The following is a 12,678-nucleotide window of genomic DNA, read 5'->3' as shown; positions in this document are numbered from 1 at the left end:
TCATAGCCAGTGCATTTGTGCAGGGAAAGCACGAGTAGTTTTCTTGTAGGCCTTGTCTGCGAGAGCAGGGAGTTAGTGGGCAAATCACAGAAAACACGTCAGCATGGACAAAGTGGCTGAGGATGTAATATTTGGTGGCCAAATTCAGAACTGCTTGCTGTGATGTGATAGAAGGACAATGCAGTCCTGGCATATTTTTCATCTCTAAATTTTCCGAGTTCTCAGTCTGCATCCTGTCCAGATTCTAGCTGATGGCATCTGTGGCTCGCTTTAGTTTCTGCCTGCCCATCCCATGCAGGAGTCCCTGGCTGACATTTTACCAGGCTGTGTCTTCACCCACTTCTGGTTTGGGATATGATTGTTTCAGGGACAGAGGGTGATGCTGAATAAACTCCCAGTGAGATACAGAACAGAGCATTGGATGACCTTTTACATGAAAGCAAAATAACCTTTTTCATTCTGCCCCCCTTCACCCTCATATGTGTGTCTGTGAATCTTGCTGAGAACGCTGCCAGTCTGCTAGTGGAGCATATATTTTCTCCCATATGATTGCCTGTTAAATACCTCAATACACATCCATTTGTATAACAATGTGGGAAGTGCAAAGGGTGTATTGCGTAGGGTGGCAGCCAGTGATGTCTGAAAACTAAAATGACATTTTATTGTTCTACATTGCTTCTCCCCTGGCAAAGGCCATCTCTGGGTTTTAGTTATATGTAGCAGTTTGGGAGAGGATCACAGTTCAAACATTGAGTGTCTTGGTGGTTAAAATTCTCACCCTTTGGCATTTAAATTACTTAGAAAAAAAAATTGTTATTTCTAGTGAGGCTGTTCAACCGTTACTGCAAGTTTTGGCAAAAGATAGTCTGAAGCATATCCAAGTCTCCTTGCACTTAATTATAACCTGTCACAGCAGCCTAAAAATAAAGTCAGGCAAAATGGTGACTTATTGACTTTAACTCTCAGATCCTGCACTGAGCACAACATGACTTGACATGAGAATTGGGACCTGAAAGAACAAAGGAAACATGGATTTTCTGTAGCCGCAGCCCTCACACATAGAGGAAGACTCAGCTGTCTGTTTTCCTACAGCTTTTAGCTCTGCAATCCCACTCTCTCCTGTCTTGTGCGGGAGACTTCTGGCATGCTCCTTTGGGGATCCTCCTGAACCATTAACCATCACCGAGCTTGTGCAGATTTTCCATGAGTGGTTTTGAAAAGGTTTGTAACTTCATCCATGTGGCAGTCTGTGAATTTCATTGTCCTTTTTTTACAGGGAACATTATTTCTAATAAACACGTTATTAGAAATAATAGTAAATAAAAAAGCAGTGATTTATATTAACGAAATCTGATTTTGTTGTTGCTGTGAAATTATAAACCATCTGAGCTTTTGCTGTCTGGCTTTATGATGTCTCTAGTAGAAGTCTGCTTCTTCCAAAGCCATTAATGGGCAATGCCAGAGACTTTCTGCAAAATTCTCTGTAATCCACGATAAACAAATTATGTCTGTGAGTTCAGGGTGTTAAAAATCCTGTATTTTCCTGAAGAATGTGTGTTTATGCTGTACATGGGCTGTTTATTTGTTTGCCAGCTTTGGTTTTCTCAGGGGCTTACTTGTGTTGTCAGGTAGCATGATGTCTGCTAGTCTCACTTTTCCCATCATCCACTAAAAATAAATAACAGGCAAAGACCAAGCTTTATGTAATCTTGTATATTAAACTGGAACAAGAAATCTTCTGCTAAACAGACACAAATTTAAAGGGTGACTGGGAACTGCTTCAGTCCTTTCCGTACCTCTGTTTGTTCTGAACTGTGGTTTCTTTAATCTAAGACCAAAATCTGCTCCCATCAAAGTCAGTGCAGTAAAGAGGAGCTAGCTTCTTTCTTTTAAGCTTTTTAGGGTGAAGATCTGCTGTTTGAGCACTGAAGTGCTATTTGCACTTACCGAGATGGCGTTACGTCAATACTAAATACAAATAAGCCCAGCTTCAGAAATGGTTCCCTAGGCAATAAAATATCAATGAAAACACAAATGCAAATCAACACAAATCTGTGGAACTCAAATAGAAGCTGGTAGATTAATGTATGAAACTAGTTGCCTGAAATATATCATCACAGAAATGCAGATTTGGAAGTTTCTGTAGGTTGCCTAATTCTTCCCAAGGTCCCCATCTTGTTCCCTACCAGTAGCAGTTAGTCTCGTTAATACCATTGCTGATTTGGAGCATAATTGTTCCTGCCTGCCAGCACAACTCAAGTACATAATGATGTTAGACCATGTTGACTCACGCTGATGAAATCAAACACTCTAAAGAAGCAGTTTCCAAAAGCTAATTTGGGGTTGTCCTGATGAAGCCAGCACATACTCTGGGAGCCGGATCACGCTGGGTTGAATAGGTCAGTCTAGAAGCACAGAATATCCCGAGTTGGAAAGGACCCACAAGGATCATTGAGTCCAACTCCTGGCTCCACGCAGGACCACCCAATCTAAGGGCAGGTCTTGTCCACAGTGCTGGTGAGTACTCAGGAACCTACTGAAAAAGGTGCCATGCGAACATGTGCATGTGCCCACCCTTCATGCAGCCCATGCAACCAGTTCTTGCACACAGATTCAGTGGTGATGCCTGCCATTCTGTGCAGGTAGACGTGAACTTCTGTGCTCCCTCATATCTGCAGACAAGTTGTGTCTCAGCAAAATCTTGCCACTAATACCTACACTGCTTTAGAGGAAGGAGGGCATTTCTCTAGCAAGTGCCCCTTTGAGACAATTAGGATGTGCTTTTCTTGGCTGAGCTCCTTGAGAGCAAATCACAGGCAGGTGATATGTGGCGTGTAAGAGAATATTTTAGTCTCCCAAATAAGTTCCACCCACACACTCTTTTTCCTTGTGAGAACTGGATGCTTAAAGAGGAAAGTTTATAGTGCCTATTGTGAGATGTAAGCCAAACATAGCAGCCTTCAGCCTCCCATTTAGCAGTTTTCCAGATCCTGGAGTCATGTAGTAACTATTATTAGAAAAAGGCAGGATTTGTATCTGGATAACAACTTTGCAACAATTTGAATTTGTTCAGGCCAATGTTCCAATGCAGTTTTAGGCTCATTTTTTTCTAGTACAAATTGATCTAGACTTTGTGGACTGGGCCGAGAAACCACGATTAGTCATTTTCAACCCTGCATTTGAATTTTCTTTTTCTCTAAAATTTGGGAAAACATTTTGGTGGGATGCTGGTCTGTTTATTTTTTCCTGATCAACTTCAAATCATAGTATAAGCAATCATGAATCTACTTAAAAAGATATTCTATCTACTCTCTTGTCTCTGTCCCTCTTTCTTTTTCTCTCTCTGTAAGATTTTATGGTGCTTTAGAAAGGCATTTTCAGAAAAGGGACAATTTCATAAATGTCATTATCGGGGTACAAAGCAGAATGTGCTTGTACCATCTTGATAAATTTTGCTGCTATTGTCTTTATTATATGATGTAATGTTTTACTAAGATGGAAAAAAGCAACAAAGACCTTCTAGATGATGAAAACACTTCTCCTGTTGTTGGTTTTTTTCTGATTTTTGTTTTCCTATCATCCATCAAGAGCGGAGGAGCTGTGATTAATCTCACCTTTTGCAGTTTCCCAACAGATGCAGTTTGCACCAACAGATGCTGCAACCTGTTGAACTGTGGGTCTGTTGTCAGCAAACATAGGTGACAAAGGATTCCTGTAAGCATGGTTGATACTTCTGTGTAAAGTCTGTAGAGACCCCTCATGGCTGAGCCTTCCCTTGACATAAAGCCCGTGTTGTTGTTTTTGTTTTGTTTTGTTTTAATTATTTTGCTATTCTTTATATACTTGCTATGCTACACAGTCTTTACTGGTTCTTGTTATTTGTGCATTTATTGTGTAACTCAAGATTTATTTCTCCAAAACCCACACCCCTATTTTAGTGTCCGCTAACTGGACCTACTTTAGCTACTCTATATCACTCTTGAAAAAGTGGTTATTTGCATTTTCTAGTTTATGCACATTCTCATTCTGGTTGTTCACTTGATTTCCCATTTTCAGGGCATGACCTTACCTAGCAGTAGCTGTTTGCTCTGACTTGGTGACCTACTGACTAGGATATGCAGAAGGCCGCTTTGTTTTTAGAGTCGAACAGCAAGCTGATCTATCTATCCAGCTGATCCACTAATTGTTCTTAGAGGTGACTGGGAAAGATAATGAGAAACAAACAAAAAAAAAAAAACACAATAGGGTGGATGTGTGACCAGTTGTGAAATACTTTTTTTTCCGCTTCAAAATCTGGTTGCAGGATGCTACGTGTTGCACTAATATCCTTGCTGAAACATGATTTTCTCAGTGCAGTCTGGTGTTTTGCATAACACCAGCTATTTTGAAATGAATTGTTACCTTCTGGCAAAAAGATTACATTACAGTTACATTAAAATTATTAATTTAGAACTAACATACTAAATCTGAATATTACACAGAGGAAGATGTGCACAGCACAGTGCTTGGCCTAGCAGGTGTCAAGCTGCTTTCTGACAAAGTTTTAGATCATTTCTACAGAGAACACTATAGACTTCCCCCGTGTAGGAGTGCCTTTGGGTCATCCCTTCCTTTCCTTCTGGCACAATGTACTTGTGTTTTTCTTGATGGTGTTGCCTTGATAGTGTCATGAGAGTCAACGTAAACAACCAAACAAACAACCAAACAAAAACAATGTTAAATGAGCAACTTAGTCCTATTTTATAGCAGAAATCTGAATAGTTCTTGGTGTGGCCCAATAACTTACACATTCAACCAAAAGCAGGAAAAACACAGGTATAGTTCCTAAAAGCAAACAAACAAACAAAAACAACAATACCAAAGACCAAATCCCCTTCCTTTAAGCCGCTGTCTCACTGAATAAATCTGGACTTCTGTGTTCATGCTTTTGCAGATAGCACTGATGAAAATGAAGACATGCACACTGCATTTTGCTCCTGTTAACCTTTCAAAGCTAATCCAGCAAGGGGAAAGTCAGCTGCTATTAATCTCTTGTGTCACTATGCACAGATTTAACAACTGCAAATTAATTGCTTCCCATTGTGTGAATATTTGGGCAGAAACAGAGAAAGAAAATTCCCCAAGGGGGCAGAACTTGGCCTGTGAATCTCTTCTTCCTACATGGGTTTGTGGGACAGGGAGTACCCGGCCTGTTCTAGAGCACAAGCTGGGCATGCAAAGCCTGAAGAAGAAATAAAAAAGCATGTAAACTGGGCCTGTTTTGCAAAGAATCACTAAAGATCGACTAGAACATAAAGAGGTTGTGTTTTGTGATGTCATATTACAGACCTGGGGGTGACTTTTGATGTCACAGCAGGGAAAACAAGAGGTCCTGGAACTGTTGCCACATCTGTTGAAGAGTGCCAGAGGTTGGAGCCAGGCTCAGCAATGCTCCTCCGCAGCGTGAGTACAGCAGCAGGCTTTTGAGGGATTAAGCACAAGCGAATGATGTCTGCGTGCTTTCTTACAAGTGAAGTAAACACTACCTGAGTAACAACAAGATTTACAGTGAGCAGTAGCTGCAGAAATGTGCATGTTGTGCTGTCTTATTTAAACTGAAGTGTTTAATCCTCCAACTCCAGGGGTCTCAAAGACACCAGCCTACTCAACTCTTCAGCCTAGACTCGCTCTTAGAGCAGGTCCACCTTGAGGGGGATGCATGCTGTGCTGGGAAGCCAATTACACTGTTTTATTTCCAATTCTCATTCTGATGTAGCTAGCTTTGATAAAAGCAACGCACGTTTTTGGATTAAAACAATAACAAAAACCATTCTCTTGGCTGCAGTTGTCACCCTTTTCCCTTGAATCCCTTCTGCACAGCTGCCTGCTGAGAAAGACTTGTAGCAAATAGCACTGTCCTGTTTGAGGGAGGGGGTACAACTGGATTTTTCATGGGGAAGAAAAGAGGAAGAATCCTCCTGAAGTCTAGACTTGTCTCAAAATGAACTGGCAAATAAACTTTTTACTTTCTGGACCTGCAAATACACATTCCATGAATACACATAGCATGAAGTTGTTTTACCTTTCATACCTTTATGAGAGATGTAAATGAATAGTTTACATACACTGAGTGCTAATAACTTAGCCATACACACTTGCAAGTTCTGCATGAAGCAGTCTGATCTCACCAGCTCTTATTTGGCAGTTCCCAAACAAGCCAATTTACTGCAAGAGTGAAATAGGTTCAGACTGTACTTGGCAATTTCTCTTGCCTATCATTGGTTTCCTATTCCTGCTCATCTGCTCCTCATTAACACAATTAGCAAGGGGTCCTCCTGTAGAAAACTTAATCTAAGCTCTCTGCAGTTCAATTGCTGAGGTAAAGTTTTGGTGTGTGAAGGGGAGCTATGAAGGCCAAGAGAATTGAGGTATTTTCTATAAATATGATGATGGCCATTGTATTCACAATACCGAGGCTGTTTAATTTTGAGCAATGACTGTATCAGCCACTGCATGGATCTAGATAGACTTATTTGTTATTAATGTGTACAGTAAATTCCCAGCAAGCATTCAGATTATGGGAAAATCAGTATGTTGGGGTTTCCCTCAGGTGCTGAAAGAAGTTTTAAAGAAACAGTGTTGTATGTGCAAAAATGCTAGATAAGAAGCTTGATAAGAAGGATGTATGTGCTGGTATTTCTTAGTTACTTCATCAGTTTACTGGTCAGTTTGTACTAAGAAATTAAAGAAGCTCTGCAGACGCTTATGGAAACAGAAAAGGAGCTTTGACAGTCCTGATTGCTTTGGAAAGTAAAACAAGCATGTAGAGAGAAGCTGTATGCTCTTTGGAGAAGGTTTTCATGTCCATTAATGAGATCATTAATAGCTTGTGTCACAATCAATATGTATCCAGAGTGTATCCATGAAGGTCAGAAAATGTTGGTTGAAATGTCACCCTTTTAAGCAATAAACTCAGGTTGGTCAGTGTCCTTGGCTAGGCAAAGATTGAACATGCTATTGGTGTTGAAATAGGTGGATGTTGGGACATTGCAATGCTAACCATTAAATAAGAAACACTGCAATGGAGACATGTGGGGTTTCTTCTTCTACTGTGTTAGCAGACTTTCTTCATTGGCGTCTCTGTTCCATTTAGAGGCCATAAATAATCGCTTTGTTTCTGAGTATTTTAAAGACCAAAGTCTTACGAGTTCATTTTCATTATAACAATAATTCCATTATTTCTTGACAGTTACTAGGAATAATTTTACAGAGATACAAACTCTGCTAAAGAATAAGGATGCTTTGTTTTTCTTCATTTTAGGAAAGGATAATGGGAATGGATTAGATTAAGGAGTACCATGCTTGGACCAGACTTTAAATACGGTTTTCAATGAAGCATTAATTACAAAAATTGTGTAAGGCTAGCAAAATACTGTGGGAAGCCTCAGTCACTGGGCTAACAACAGTCTGGAAAAGAGATGAAATCTTGGTAAAACTAGAGCTCAGAATTACTGATCTTTCAGTTCAACGGTAAAGCCTGGAAGTCAAAGAAGTAATTTGGGGGCCACACCAAAATAAAATGTTTTCTTCTCAGTGAGATTAAAAAACAAAAACTAAACAAAACAAACAAAAAAGCTACAACCAAATTTAAATGAAATATCTTTTTGACCTAGAGCAAAATGTCACATCTCGATTTAAAATGAACTTGAAAGTGAAAACTCTACCTCTGGGGTAGAGTTCATTTCTTACTTCTAACAAAATATTTTGGCTTACGAAGTGAAACAGCACACTTCCTTCTCTTTACTTCCAGGTGAAATAAGCCAATGTATTATTCAACTGAATTTGGTTTGTCAACCGAAATGAGAGTCAAAGTTCAGCCAGTAGGAGGCACGTATGGTTCAAGGAGGAGACAGATACTCCTTTCCTTTTGTACACCCAAATCCCAGCAGTACTGAAGCCTGCTTTGCATTTGACAAAATCACTGAAAAGGTCAAGCTAGTGTTTGGGAAACAGTCATTTCACAACAGAAGTTTAATGTAGTGATCCGATTTTTATCTGAGCAGCCAACACTAAACTGAGAACATGTTAAAACTTAATAATTTAAATTACTTTTGTAGCATAGAAAATTCTAGTTGATTATTAACTTCATTTCTGGGCAGAGGATGTTTTCTTCCTTGAGTACTTTTTTTCAGTCTCATATTTAATGTACTGGATTGCATTTCAATAGTCACAGAATTTCTATGAAGCACTATGAAGACTGGAAAATGGGAAGTATAAGGCAAAATGTAACAGTATGCGACATGATAATTAAGATTTATCTAATTTTAAAATATTTATTTCTTTCAGTGGAGAACTTAATTGCCAGCTCTCATGTGCCAGAAAGTAAAAATTGAATTCTTGTCACAATTACCTAGGAAATATCATTGCTCCTACTTTGTAGCATGGGGAAACGAACTATCTGAGGTTAGAGAGAAATCTGTGTCAGAATCAGGGTTTCAACCCTGACTGCTTACTATGTGTTCTAATAGCAGGCTGGTCTTCCCCTTTTGATTAAACCATGACTTTCTTACTGACGCAACATTTCCCACAAGTGAACTGCTAGATTAAACTCTGATAGCATGCCATGTACTGTTCTTGTTTTTTACATTTTTGTAGCATTTATAGTTAGGCAGTCACAACACTAGGAAATGCCAGAATTAAGATTGTCCATACACCTTAATTGTTTTTATGTCTGTTTTATGAGACGGTCTTTAATTCATGTCACCACTTATTTGTCATGGGGTTTCTGTCTTATTTAATCTGTTCTGTACTGTGCTCAGTTGTGTATTTTTACCGTTTCCTTCTTGTTCACTGTATAAACCCTGGCCTTATTTACTACAAACTGTCCCAGCCATGCTGTGTATATTGCTGTTTTCTCATGGGCTTCTTGATATCACTAATCACAAGTATATCTGGAAAGATGTGCAAGTATGACCTGCTCTTTCTTGGTGCTACAAAGAGGTAAGGCAGGGGTGGTACTCCGCCCTAACAGAGGGGAGGATGCAGCAGAAAGAGCATCTCTCCGTTAATGCTATGGGTTCAGTCTGAGAAGTCAGGAACTTAGAGTTTTTACTCCAAGTGCAATTCAAACTTTGAGATCATAGCTGATATTAGTTATAGGGATCCAGCTGATCAGCTCTAGAGGTAAATGCTCAGAAAATGAGGGTGAAACAGATTCTCATTGCCTTTGATAATCCTGGTTTTGTGACTTGTTCAGCATTTCCTAGTGGACATAAAAGAAAGAATCCAATTTTCTGTCATGGCATTTAATTCCCTAAGCTAAGACACCTCTTGTACCTTCTGCAACTTTTGAAGACAACAGTCCTCTTTACCGCATGGCCGTGGCTCATTCCTCAGACCATACTGTAGCCAAAATAATATTCATCTCTCTTCAAAATTTATTTGGTAAAGATTGAGCCATGTTCCTTTCTTTCCCATTTTCTCCCTGCATTTTTCACATAGTAGCATAACAAGATTCCCTCTGGAAGTGGGTAATCCAGGTTCAGTCATTCTCTCTGCTTGCAGGTGGTTATCTTGTGTGTCTCGGGAGAGCAGCTGGGGCAATAGGCTTTCCGGCAGTCTGGCAACTGAGGGGCTCACATGCTTTGTTTTCTTGGAAATGGTACTTCCCTATACAAAAATAACTCAAAGCGTGTTTGAGCTAGAGAAGGGCATGTGGGGAAGCATGTTCTTGTATTCACTGGAACTGTTTATGCTGTTAAGCTGGGGGCTGCTTCCCTTCACTGTCAGAAGAGGGAATTCACCTGAAGTCCTGCACCTCCTTGGAGTAGCTCCCTCTTCTCCTTAAGGAGAGGAAGAATAATTCCAATACAATCTTTGCCAGCTTCTAAGAGTAAGTTTTCTTCCATTCCTTGAATCTGGGCACCTTTCATCAGGAAGGAAGGAAGGAGAAAGGTCTCCATATCTCATCCTGAAAGGGCACAAGTGTTTTCATGAAATTCTGAGCAAAATACTTGAGGGATAAGACTTGAGACTTACCCTTTCCTTTGTTCTATAACAGAAGTTAATTTTAGGGTTAGGCATCAAAAATGTAAGATATTATAGCACCACCCTTTTATGTGCCAAAGCAAGTTACTTGCATTTGTCCTGAAGTTCTTTTTCCCAAGTTCCCAGAACTTCAGGCAAAAAATGCCTGTGCATGCTGGAGCAGCGGGACAAGGAGAACATTAGTGCCTGAAGACAGTGATCCAGCTGCAAGAAGGAAAGGCAGCATTGCCAGTTAATACAAACTGCTGTGCTCTAGCACTTCAAAAAATGTAGCGCAATGCAAATATTTCCCTTGAATGACAGTGAACTTTCAGTCATGTGTTGTGAATATCCAGCCTTTCTGTTCCCTGGCTGTATTGCATACTGCTGCTTTCTTTTGGGGTTGGGAAAAGTGAAACGTACATAGATAAGACCGTGGATGTCTCAGAAAATGCTGCCTACATGCAGTTCAATTTGAATTTATATACAGTATTTTAGATTTCATATGCAGTACCTAGTGTGTGTATTAATAGAATGCAAAATGCTACACAGACCCATCATGTTTGCTAGTTAATCAAAAGCTTGGTGAAAGAAAATAAAGGGCAACTTTCCAGTTGAAGTATTCAGGTAGTCGTGAAGTTTCACATTTTCAGAAGGACATTGAAGTGAGCATCTACATTAATATACAATGATCAGCTTAAGGAATTGCACAGTTTGTGCTCCTTTCTTTTCAACCAGAACTTTATTTTTGACCTTGCAATTAAAAAGCATCATGTTTGTTGTTTTTTTTTCTTTTTCTTCTTTATTTTTTTTCCCAGTGTTCCACAGGTGCTCACAGATTTTTGAGTTGCTCTTTGATCAAGGGTGGAAATCATATCTCAGTTTTGGGACTGCTTGTTGAACTCCCTTCCACATGGTCAATGCACTGAGCTGTCACATTTCTTTAAGTTCTGCCTTCACCTCTGTTACAACTTCCATCTTTTCATATCTATCCCTTTGTGTCCCACAAGGGCTGGTAGAACTGATGAAGTAACAGAAGCAACTGAGTAGGTGAACTGAGCAGATGGCCAGAGAGGTCCTGAAATAGGAACCTTCTCCGGAGAGTCCTACTACATGAGTGTCCAGTTTCTTTGATTTCTGTTTATTTATTTATTTATGTATTTTTTTTGCCAGCACTTTGTCTCCCTGCCAGGGGCAATGCATTTTGCAGTACTTTTTAAATTTGTTTTTTAGTATTATTTTTTTTATATGTATATTTTTGCACATATCTTATGTTACCAACACAGAGTGAAAATTCTCTTCACCTTGTTCCATCCGGTGAACGTGACGCCTAGAAGCTGAGTGATTAATTGGTTTTGGTGCAAAACAGAGGGGCTTTTCTCCTTGATTCTGATGGACAGTTGCTCTGGCAACTGGGAAAGAACATGAACTCCTGGCAGGAGAGAGGATTACAGCATGGGATGAGAAGTACCCTCCCCAGTCAGTCTGGCCAGTAACTGGTGGAGCTGGGGAGGGGGCACTTTGGTGCACTCCATCATCTCTTCTACTGCTGCTCTCCTGCACTGAGCAAATGTTTACGGAACAATCCTGCAGGAAGGGGGGATTCTCATGTTTGTCTCCCATGCTGTCCTTTTATACATATTTTAGAGCTGTCTGGGCAGTACAGCTCCCTCTAAGCTTGATATTCACAGCTGTTTTTCTCTCTCCTGAAGCCCCCTCCTATCAGCTAAACCTAGCCATATCCATCCATCCTAGAGAAGTCCTTTATGAACACACACCCTTATGCCATTAACTTTACTTTGAGCAGCAGTCTCCTTTTCTTATTCTAGCTTTATTGTAGTTACTTGATAAGCTCAGATAGACTTAATGTGCTGTTTTGTTTTACAAAGGAAGAAAAAATTGCACTGAGGTCCTGTAGAAGGCATCGTTCTCCTCCAAATAAATTCCAATCACAGATCTATGATCTCAGTGAGAGCTAGATTTGGTTTGCACTTCTGTAATCTGCAGTAAAAACTTCAAGTAATGCAGCATCTCATGCTTTATGGGTGTTGATTAGCTTATTTTTATTGTTGTTGTTGTGTGCTTTTCTTGTATTTTTTTCTTAATCACCAAAAAGACGGCTCAATTCATCCTCTATGTCAAAGCTACTGTGTTTACATGGCTCTTGCATACTGTGATTCTAAGGTCCTTGATCTTGAGCACCATTTGGAGTCCTTCGACATTCTTACTTCAGTAGCTGAAGTGAAGGTCTGTTTTTTAAAGCTCTTTCAGCTTTCAAGGAGGCTGTGACCTCTTCCAGACAGAACTCCTGTGATGGCTGAGCCACTCCATTCACTTCAGTGAGGTTCTAGGAAAATACAGAGGAAAAAAAAAAAGGTTAATTCCCTCTTACTTGGCTACATTGATTGTACTAGGTTAACAAGAATAAGTAGCAGAATACATTTATCTTCAATATTGCTTTTTTTTTTTCCATGACTTTGTAACACATCACAAAGTGGTCAACTTCAATTACCAGTCTTACATAGCAACTTGTCAGAGTAGTAACCCACTATCAGCCTAAAGTTTATCAGCTGCCTTTGAGAACAAGTCATGTATGCATCAATTCAGTCCTTTCTAGGTGCAAAAATCTTGTTCTTTACGATGAAGAGGATAGAGTATGTCACACATCACATG

Source organism: Cygnus atratus, chromosome 5 (assembly GCF_013377495.2).
Source record: "Cygnus atratus isolate AKBS03 ecotype Queensland, Australia chromosome 5, CAtr_DNAZoo_HiC_assembly, whole genome shotgun sequence".
In the NCBI taxonomy this organism is placed as follows: Eukaryota; Metazoa; Chordata; class Aves; order Anseriformes; family Anatidae; genus Cygnus; species Cygnus atratus.
Note: the sequence above shows the minus strand (reverse complement) of the source record.